This window comes from Rhea americana, unplaced genomic scaffold, assembly GCF_003343005.1.
Source record: "Rhea americana isolate MKP2758 unplaced genomic scaffold, rheAme1 scaffold_180, whole genome shotgun sequence".
Taxonomy (NCBI): Eukaryota; Metazoa; Chordata; class Aves; order Rheiformes; family Rheidae; genus Rhea; species Rhea americana.
In genome coordinates this window covers 591,170-602,264 of record NW_028185928.1, presented here as the reverse complement: position 1 = coordinate 602,264, position 11,095 = coordinate 591,170, and the positions used below count along the sequence as shown (strand labels likewise).

The following is an 11,095-nucleotide window of genomic DNA, read 5'->3' as shown; positions in this document are numbered from 1 at the left end:
GTATGCCTAATATGAAAAGGTACCACGATGAAGAGGAAACATTTTGCCATGGAAAAGAAGATACGGTACTTCAGTCAGTACTAAGCAGGCCCTTATAATTTTAAAAACTGAGTGTGAAATATTGCAACTATCACATATTATGGCAGTATATCTACTATCCTGAAATTTGTTTCTACTGTCATGTCAAGGAATTATGTGACATAAATGTCAAAACAAAATACAAAATATAACACTTATTGCAGACTGGGAAATTCTAAGGTCAATTTTGACTTTTTTCCACCAAAAAGGCAGTAAAATATGAATTTTTCCCGAGGAAAATTTATGAGAGGATCTAAAGGAGTAGTTCTGAGGAGACGCTGAGATGAAATTTGCTTTATTGAAAGGACAACAACAAAAAAGAAGATTGGGCTGATAAAAATGTTTCCTACCAACTTAAGCTAATTTCCCAGTCATCATTCTTAAAATCTCTTACTGYCTTGCAAATGAACAAAATTTCTGCATTGTCTGTTTAGAAGGAGTTGGAATTTGCCCTTCACGTACAATTGGTACTGCCCAGCTATCGCCATCCACCGTTCAACCTAAGGCATGCCCTGCTTTCTAAGTCAGGCTCGGTATATGTGAAAGACAACCCCAATGCTTGTCCAGCTCGAAAGAAAAGCGGATGACAAGATTGATGCTGTGTCAGCAATTCAAAGAAACTCCCCTTGCTGATGATGGCAGCTGCTCATGTTTGTGGTTACACTTTAGTGGCAAATTGGAGAGGCCCACATATCAGGCGGGCTGCGGGGATAGGATTTACGTCCCTGGACACACTGCTTCCACACAGAGGCTTGTAGTGCATACCACAGAAATCTGCACCAAGAATCGCCTCGCTGCAGTGCGGAATTTAAAGGAGCGTTTTCCTTATTTAGCCCGCGTTCGTATCCAGTTTCTTTCCACCATTGTTGTTCTTGCATAAAGCGGGCACAGAGGAGCTCGCTCCGTACGGATGGAAACCTTTGAGTTCTGTAAGACGTGAGGAATTAAATAGCTATGAGATCTATAGAGAACAACGTCCTACAATGCTATCACCGTCTTTCTGATATCGCACAGGGGAATTAAATCCACAAAAGCATACTGTTCTCACTGTACAGCCTGTCTTACAGTTTCCCTGGAGTGAACTGCTGAACTCTTCCAGTCATCCGCAGAGCTGATGTCTCTTTTTTGGGTTCTGCTAACCACTTCCCCAGATCCAGCTTGTTCTCTTTCCAGCCCTCCGATCTGCCTATAAAGCCTTGACATCTGTAAATATTGAAAAGTCCATCTGTTTAAACTATAGATGGGTGAATCTTGTGGAGTTTGAAGAATTGAAAATCCTTTGAAATATTTTGGGGGTTCCCAAAATAATTCAAACTCATAAAACACTCATACTTGGTGCAACTTAACTCTGTGTTTCTCTCACCGCTCTAGTTGTAACTTCATTTTAAATGAAGTGAAAGTGTATTTTTTGTTTATACTAGGCCTCGTCTGAAAATATCCCAAACACGGCTGCCCAGACTGAAATCAAACTTTGGAATGTTTGCTGCTTGACTCGTTCTGAAATTCTACAGAATAATGATCCTTAAAACATCCTTAAACATCCTTTATGAAGTCCCAAGCAGTCACAAAGGACTCCCCTAGCCAGTATATTATAGTTTATTTCAGAAAAAGCTGCAATGCCTTGCTCCAGCTCACACTTTCTGCTCAGGTGGCCAGACTTCCCTGAAGGCAAGGAACACCAGAAACCAGCAACAAAGAGACATAACCAGAAATAGTCTACAGAGCCTGAAGTACTGTATTTCTTTCAGTGCTTGAATCCAAGTCTCAAGTCCCTTGTAAATATGCCTGAAAAGGCACTATGCAGGAGGCCACATCCTGCACTGAAAATGTCTATCCTGTGCACCAAGAGATGACTTCTGTTCTTTAAACAAGTCTCTTTCAACAACACATATTCTCATCTGTGTATCTTTAATAAAAGCATAATTTTTGCCATGGGCTCTAATGAATAGCATACAACTAAACAGTACATAGAAGACTGTAATTCCATCTGGGTGTTTGTTGACATTGATAAACTACTCGCTTTTGCTCTTGTGGTTCATATCATTACAGCAGCTCAATGGGATTATAGTCCTATTAGGTATAGCTAGTTATAGACATTATATCATATAGTAATGACTGTATGTTTTATTAAAGGGATGTTTTGAATTTAAATACATAACTGAAAATCCTCATCAATGGTCTGATAATACTGTGTTAAAGCTTATCTTTATTTTTCATTTATTGAGTGATTGTTTATTTTTTTAAGATTCCTCATCTTGGGAAATGAAAATATTGTAGTTGCTTTTAATTTTATCTATACTGAGGGACTGAAGTATTTCCTTGTAATTTTGTAGTATCACTACTTTTATAGGATATGAAAACCAGAACATTATGCTCCCTGTAAAGGAAAGTGAACCAGACAAGCCTAGTAATTTCATAGTCTAAACTGAGTTGAACAGATGCACACAAAAGTAGATAAACAGTGAAAACTGTGGTTTTATATTTTTTCCATTTCCAAACCCTAACAGTAATAGCAGTGACACTACTAGAGATTGTTTAAAATACATAATAATCACATTTTCCTTTCATTTAATTATAATTAACAKATTGGCCAATCCACATGTGCATTTCCCTCAAAATGAAGCTTACATTGAGGCACATTTCCCTAGTTATGTCTGTTTCTTAAGCTATAGAACCCATGTGAATGGGAGGGAGCTTTCATTCTTCTTAATTTTATTTCCAGTTTATCTGGATCTCTTTGGTTTTTTAAAAAAATAGGTCCTAAGTCTAGTGTGGTCTAACTCTGCTCATTACCRTTTAGCTCACAGTGAAGTAACTGCATTAATGAGTTCATTGATGTCTAGACGTTCTAGGCAGGATAGAAGGAAAATACTAAATACTTCTGAGGGGAATTCTGTTTTATTTATATAGACCATTAAAGATGACTCACGTCACTATTTGACAGAGTATTAGGGACACCAGGTTTGACGTACTGTTCCTGGACCCTGCTCAGCGTGTTCTGTAGAAAGGTAACACCCTGGCCTTCTGTAGATGGTAACACCCATCTGTAACACCCTGCCTATTGGATTTCCAGATTTCACTTTTCGCATCGAGTAAACATTTAACAGTACCGGCAGGAAAATCACCGGGACCAGTTATGACAGAGCACACATGTAGAACGACCCAGACGAGATTGCTGCTACACTTCTTCCCCTTCCCACCAGTGATGTTACTGAGCTGTCACTCGTGTAACACCAGCCGGCCAGATTCAGATGACTCACCGCTGCTCCCAGCTGTTTTCTCTCTTAAGCTACAGCCATCATTATATACTGGGAGAGAGTGGAAGCACCCACACTGTCTCCAGCCAGCAAAGTTTGGGGATGAAATTAGAGGACAAATAGTCTGTGGAAGCTCTGCTTGAACCTACATGCTCTGAATCATATTCTGGGGGCTGAACAGATGCTAACAGGCACAGAGAGGTGACATTTGTGGAGTCTGCTCTAAAGGACAGGCTACTGTTTTAAGTCTTCATGATGTCCATAAAAATATTGTGAGGTGCCTTGTTGATCTTTCGTATTTTCTCCTGTCTTATCTCATCTATGCACTGTGTTTTTCSTGGGGCAAATTCATGTAAATGAATGGCCTAACATCTTTTACTCATTTCCAGCATCAAGTAGGCCAGACATTTATCTGGACAATCTGTGCTGAGGCACAGTAGAATAAAGCTGTCCATTATGATACAGAGACATGGTTGCCTTTTTTTTCTTTCTTCCTTACAGACTGGTACTCCCAGAGATGTGTTTTTTTTTTTTTTTTTTTTTTTGGCCAGAACACCAATAGGAATTTGAGTTCTACAAGGTTGTGCTTATCGTACCATAAGAAAGGAAAGATAAAAGTCTGAGGAAGAAGAGCTTGACTGCCTGTTCATCCCAAACTCTTTATGAAGCCTGTCAGGAGATATTGGGGTAAATTAGTCCATTTATCCCTGTTTGGTATAATCTTAGACTCCATTCTACATCAGAAAAGCCGATGGTTAATTTCCAGCATAACCGTACTTCCACCCTGTGGCTATGGCCTTCTCTGTAATAGAAAATTTTTGCAGAGATAGCTTTCACAGCAAACTCTTAGTGGAGCTGTGGTGTATATTGGTCAGAAAGTTTTGCCAGCAGTGTTTATACCAGATGACGTAACTTCTACCTCTCAATAGAACCTTTTGCTGGTATAAGTACATTTACCAGAACAGCTGATTTAATTAGTGGTATGTTTCTTTTCTTCTCTTCCCAGCCCCTTACTGACAAAGCTGTATATGCAAAACATTTAAATGCAGACAAGGCCTATTACTTCTGGGGAAGCTGTGCAATGGCCAGTAACCAGTTCCAGTCCTCCCCCTCTACTCAGCCCTCGTGAGGCCACAGATGGAGCGCTGTATCGAATTCTGGGCTCCCAGTACAAGAGAGACGTGGAGCTACTGGAGAGTCCAGCGTAGGGCTACGAGGATGATCGGAGGGCTGGAGCATCTGCCCTATGAGGAGCAGCTGCAAGAGCTGGGCCTGCTTAGCCTGGGGAAGAGAAGACTGGAAGGGGGTCTTATCAATGTATACAAATACCTTTAAAAAGGGTGTCAAGAGGATGGGGCTGGACTCCTTTCAGTGGTGCCAAGCATCAGGACAAGAGGCAATGGGCACAAACTGAAACACAGGAAGTTCCACTTGAACATGAGGAAAAATGTCTTTCATGTGAGGGTGACAGCACCGGACCAGGTTGCCCAGAGAGGTTGTGGAGTGTCCTTCTCTGGAAATATTCAAAACCTGCCTGGATGTGAGGCTGTGCAACATGCTGTAGGTGACCCTGCTTGAGCAGGAGGGTTGGACTCTGCTGGATCCAGAGGTCCCTTCCAACTTCAACCATTCTGTGATTCTGTGACTGGGAAAGAGGGAAGGGGCTTGAAGTGATGCAGGAATGATATACCTTTGGATAGATGCTGGGCAATGTCCAACTGTGACAAAAAAAAATTATGAGGTGGGGTTTAGGGCTGAAAGTTGTTTTGTTTTTATAAAAGTTCTCCAGACCAAAAGCAGAAAACAACCAACAATAAAGCTAGTTTCTTAGTGATTTAAGATGTCTAAATCCTCTTACTTAACATGTGTACTAAATTCTCATTAGCCTTAAAATATCACCGTGATCAGAAAAATTTCAGTGTGGCGCCTTCCTACTGAACACTCTTTGTCATCCAATTACTTCTTTTTTAATCAACACAGATTTTCCCTCTGTTCACACCCTGCATTTCCTAGTACTCCTGGGAGAGTAAGATGGGAGGGAAGGAGGAAAGATRCGGGGAACTAGATTATAGTCTGTCTTGCAATTGTAAATAAAATTGTCAGCCAAGTAATTAAATAATCTTCATTATAAATGTAACACAGAAAAAAAATGATTTGATTCCAGGTGGAACCTGCAACACTGACAATTTTTTTATTGTTTAAAGTAGGCAAATTTGATCTGGAGTCATGGAAAGAATAAATTTGGAAGACCACCAGGTTGCTTTTACAGAGTCCCTTTTGTAAATGTAATGGCACTTTAATGGAAGTTACTCTATTTACACACACATAAACAAGAGAATTAGTGTATATCAGTTATGATAATGTTTTCTACTGAGTACTGAAAAATTACTGGAAAGCCACTTAATACCAATGTAATGTTTTATCATTCTGTCAGCTTAGTGATTTCCTTCACTAAAGGAAGACACAGTCTTACAGTTAATTTCATTGGGTTGCACTCAGTGACTCTTTCTGTATATATAAGTGCTCTTAATAGTTATGTTGTTTGTGATTGCATAAATGGAAGTATAGAACATACCCTCTGCTCTGCCAAAACTCTAAAGATATAAGTTTGGTGTTACAGGCAGGCGAAAGAAGAACCTGTAGAGAAGATTTTTGGTATATGTTTTCTAAACTAATACTTTAATTTTACCCTTAGATGAGGGCGCCTGCTGATAAAACTATACAAATACTCCACTAACAAAACAAATTTCCATAAACATCAGGAAGATTAGGGAGATATTTTAAGACTGTTGCAGACATATTTTTTTAGCAGGGGTTTAAGGACAGTGAACAGGGAGTCAGAAGACCTCTGTCCTCTGGACTTGGTCTGTCAATCGTACATGATGTCTCATCTCCTTTGGTCCTTTCCTTCTCCCATTTTCCTTCTTTCTTTTCTACTTAAATTTTGAGCATATCTGGCAYGGATAAATCAGTAATGCTCCAAGCTCCACTTACAGCATCACTACTCCAACACAGCTACAAATAATTTGTTTACCTTAAGATTGACAAATGAATCACTCCAGAAGAAATTAATCAGGAAACAGTAACTTAAGACTGGGTAGCTCAGACTATGAGAGCAGATCTATTGCGTGGATCTAGCTACTAGRATTGCTGGACCCTGTGTGTTGCAACTGGCATCGCCCAGCGCAAGCAGAAAAGCGCTGTCACCTCAGAGAGTTACAGCTACGCAGCAAACCCACATCAGCTCTTTCCTCCTCCTCCCTTCACATGGCTCACAACTTGGATCAGAGCTGYATCTACCCTGTACCATATGTATCTTGGCTCTGCTGTGGAGTGTTTTACTTGCTGGATTATTCTGAACCCCGCCATTCAGACGAAACAGCCCTATCAAGTTTCCATTCTTTTTTTCACTGTTTTGCATTTTGGCTCCCTGTCTCTCCTCTAATATCATTGAGAGTGCTAGACCAGCGCTAAACTCAGAAAAAAAAAGAAGAAAGAAAAAGAAAAGAAAAAAGAAACCCGTAAAACAGTATTCAAWGAGTTAAGACCTTATCTATTGTGCATTTTGTAGGGTCATTTCTTTTCCTGTATTCAGTGAACTCAGTTTTGTGAATTTTTTCTAGGATTTTGAAAGTGTTCTATAATTTTTGGAGTCTAGACACTCAACAGTATGGGGATAAAGGGCCTGGACAGAGAAAACACCCTAAAGTGACTATTTAAAGTATACTATAGACATTCTGTGGAAAAGATAGCAAAGATATTCTGTGGTATCYGGTATTTTCATTCCAGACAGTTACGTTGCCAGGACTAATTAATCTTCAGGTCAAATTTGAGAGAATTAGTACGTCACCTTTCAAACAGCACGAGCAAAGGGCCCAACTGTCTTACTCAAATCTGCATGCTACTTCTTCCTATAAAAGCAGRAGTAGTTACAGTGTGCTCACATTTAGTGTGTTTTGTTTCAGCACATCTTAGCARCCACGTGGGTCTGCAATCTTATAGGCTGCAATTTGTAGCAAAACTGCAACTCTGACCGGTTTTTCAGTAGTAAAATGGTGGGTTTGGGCCAGGATAAAATGGCCATTTGGTATGCGTAAGCACTACTTTCAAAAGCACTGACCATGATACTTTGGTCTGCTTCTGCCACTGCTTTCCACCACATACCTTTCACTAATGCAGCAAGTACACTTCTTTCCCCATGGGAATTTCTGTTTGTTCGGGGTTTTTTGTTTGTCATGTGTGTGTGAGGAGATCTTCCCTATTTTTACTGAGTTTAGAGAACAGAATCTGATATTAGTGGCTACTACTCAGACTCTAGCAGAAAAAAAAACATGAAATAAGAAAACTAGAAGTCCTTTAACTCAGGCTCTCTCTGAAACATTTAAATGGTGCAGAGAGACTGGACTATTTAAATGGTAGACTTGTATCCAGATCTAGTCTGTGAGTTAGCTCTGTTCTCAGCAYAACAAGGGCCCAAGCACGAGAGGTACAGACACTTTTGGGTCAGTCATCACATGCTCCATTTATAGTTCCTGAGAAGCAGTAGGCACCTCATTTCACCCATCAATTAAAATAACTACTTTAAGATGATCCTATTTTTTTTCCACTGACAATAAAGAAAGTCATAGGTGATAACTGTGCCTTGTAGATGTATAGATTTGGTCAAACCAGGCTTGAAGTCAGAGACAGGGACAACAAGGGAGAGATCAGGGCACTTACTAGAAGGAAGCAGACAGTGACTCTGGCATTTTGTCCAATGGACTGCTTAYATTTTACATTAGACAGTCATTGAAGGAAAAACATCAAACAGAATCACAAGAAATTACCTGGACAGCAAGGACCAAAYCTCTCTCCCCACTCCCAGTTCAGGATTGTATTCATTAAGCTACAGACCAGGCTCTCTCCTGCCTCCTCTCCTACTGCCCCCAGGACTTCAGCATTCCTGGTTGCACTGCTGGGGACCTTCGACAGAAAATGGGGACACTACCTATATAKAGAGACTGACAGGGCTGCATAGTTCAGAAAAGAGATCAGTAAAAATCACTGGTACAGAAGCTTTCTAACRCAGCAAACGGCTACTAGGGAGGGCACGCATGCATGTAAGAGTGCAAGCACATGCAGTAAAGGATTACATATCTTCCTACAGCCTCCARGAAAAATAAATTCAAATTATGGTGTACTTCTCCTTAAATAAACAAACCAAAAGTTGCAAAACAACAATGTAGAGATTTCTTYTTTGCATCAGCACAGGTTTCTGTGAGGTATTAGAATAAGACATTCTATGTTTTTGCAGCTGTTTTTGAGAGTAAAGAATATTATCGTAATCTAATGGAATCATTCTTTTGAAACACAGCTATGACTAAGAGAAAACATTAATTTGACTGCTTGATGAAAATGGTAGTTGCTCTCTTGATTTTGTGCATATAAAAATTAGCTCATGTTTAAAGCTGTAAGTATTTGTTTTGTCTTTCTGCTTGTCTTAATGTTATTCTAACATGCTATCTTATGAGAAGTTTACTTGGAAATACTTTTTTTTTYCCAAATGACCATAATTCCTTGAGATAATTGTTTTAACATTGTCTTTAAGACTGGGCTATTTAAAATCTATATAGCATACCAAAATTATCTTGCAAGAACTTGTTGAATTTCTTTGTGAGTATCTCCAAAACTTTTTTAAAATGCTGTTTGCTTCCCTGATCTCATTTTCGGATGATAAGAGCTAATAGACTTCCAAGAGCTCTTCTTGAAGCATCTTTGGGGCACCTACTCCTATCCTGTTCTCTGTTTTATGAAYTCTCTCGTGGCCTCACAAGTAATTTTCACCAAGGTCAGCACAAAATTTTATTGATGACTGCTCAACACGTAGAAATGAGCTGGCTCCAGCCTTTCTAGGCCATGCAGGTTCTCCAAAGTGCCTTCAGGTCTGGGAACTGCTGCAGCAAGAAATGGTTCCTCCCTAAGAAAGGGAAAACATCAGAAACCACTAGGAACAGGAGGGACATCACAGGCACAGGACTTGGGTAGGGCTGAAYAAAACTAATTCACAATCCAGTTAACAAGTCAGCTCACCACCTGYGTGAACCTGTTTTAAGAAAATAAAGAGGGCACACATTGACACACTTCCAGACCTAAATATTACAGTAGTCATGTCAGAATCATATATATGTAGTTGGCATTACATATGAGTTTATCAGACTATAGAACACTGGTTAGTCATCTGCATTAGGGAGATTCCTTATGACGTATTCTGTAGATAAAATTTCTATGCCACTATTACTAGTAAACTGTGATTCTGAGTACAGGCCCATCTTAGACTGGGATCACAATACATATTTCTAATGCAAAGCAGTCTATGTCCTAAAGGGCTTCCAGTCTAAGTAGATGAAACACATAGCAGAAATCAATCAAACGAACAAACAAAAACAGCATTATCCTCATTTGTAGCTGCTGAGCTGAGGGACAGATTTGCTCTAGGTTTCACAGTAATCACTGACAAAGCTAGGAAATGACCCAAGGCCAGTGTCTCAACCATGAAACYATACTTGGTCTCCCAGCATAGAGAGAACAAGCAACGTGCCAGAGATACAAAGCAAATACAAAGTAGTAGAATAGGCCCCTAAAGCATTTTGTTCCCTAGAGAGAGATTAAAGTCTTGCAGTACATATAAACACCTGCCTAATGATGACAGAACTGAATTTATTGCTTCATGCAACAAAAATGTCTCAGAAGTAAGACACTAGATTTAATATTAAAAATCATCCAAAACTTACCATGTATTGCAGTTATCACAAACTTCAGGTGAGCAGCCCAAAACATCTGCAGCACATGCAGTACTATCTGGTGAACACGAAGGCACAGCTCATATAAACTCTGCACTGGACCCTCCAGAGGTTGTAAAGTAGCCAAGACATAATAGACTCAAAAGAACACCTCACTTAATGGACTTCTGCCACTAGYCCAGTACAGCAACTCTAGCAGAACCATTGCCAAGTGCTTAAACTGCATACCCTCTTCTTCAGTTTATCAGACTGGTTAATGAAAACATATTTTGAAGGCTGGGATAATAAGCTTGAACAGAAAGCTTAACACAGACCTGCTGTACCTTTTCCTTTGGGAATCAACTATCTTAAATATGCAGTTTAGCCATAAAGTATTTCTGAAAGAAGAATATGGGGCTTCAAAATTATGTTAATCAAATGCAACATGTTAAACAAACAATAAAACCTTCTAATCCCGCTTGATACATCTACATGGTTGGAAACAAAGCAGCTGTATCATAACCAACATCTGTTGGAACAAGTAGTATCAGATCTGCCCACACAGAAAAGCCTACAAGCTCTAAGTAGATATAAACTTGGTATGAATAAAGACAATTCCCATTAAATCTGTATACTAAACCTGACAATGGTTTTAAAAGTGAGATACTGTAGTTTATTTATTGGCTATAATAGTATTAAAAGCCCAGTGTCCAAATRGCACAACAGTCTACATTGCAGTCATCTGATATTGCTGCATTTCTTTTTTCTTTATAAAAAAAACCATTTTCATGACTTTTTATTGATAAAAAATGTAATCAAGATAGTCACTCTTGAATGAAAAGAGTTAATTATGCAGGTTGAGGAGAAACTGTATTTGCAGATCATAAATTAGGTGAAAAAAAGATCCATGTTTGTTTATTTTTGTTCCTTCTCCTCTGGACAAAAATCCGTATTTTTTTATCTGGAGCAACTGGCAAATATTTTAAAATATAGTCTTTGCAA

The 11,095-nt window shown here is 39.3% G+C and overlaps 1 long non-coding RNA gene across 1 annotated transcript; it reads right to left on the bottom strand.

Annotated features, from left to right (window-relative positions):
• Positions 1-9,162: 9,162 nt before the first annotated feature.
• LOC146597586 (uncharacterized) lies at positions 9,163-10,323 on the bottom strand. Its single transcript, XR_014895471.1, has 2 exons — positions 10,106-10,323; positions 9,163-9,291 (listed from the first exon to the last, which is right to left on the bottom strand). It is a non-coding gene; the product is annotated as an uncharacterized LOC146597586 (long non-coding RNA).
• Positions 10,324-11,095: the final 772 nt, after the last annotated feature.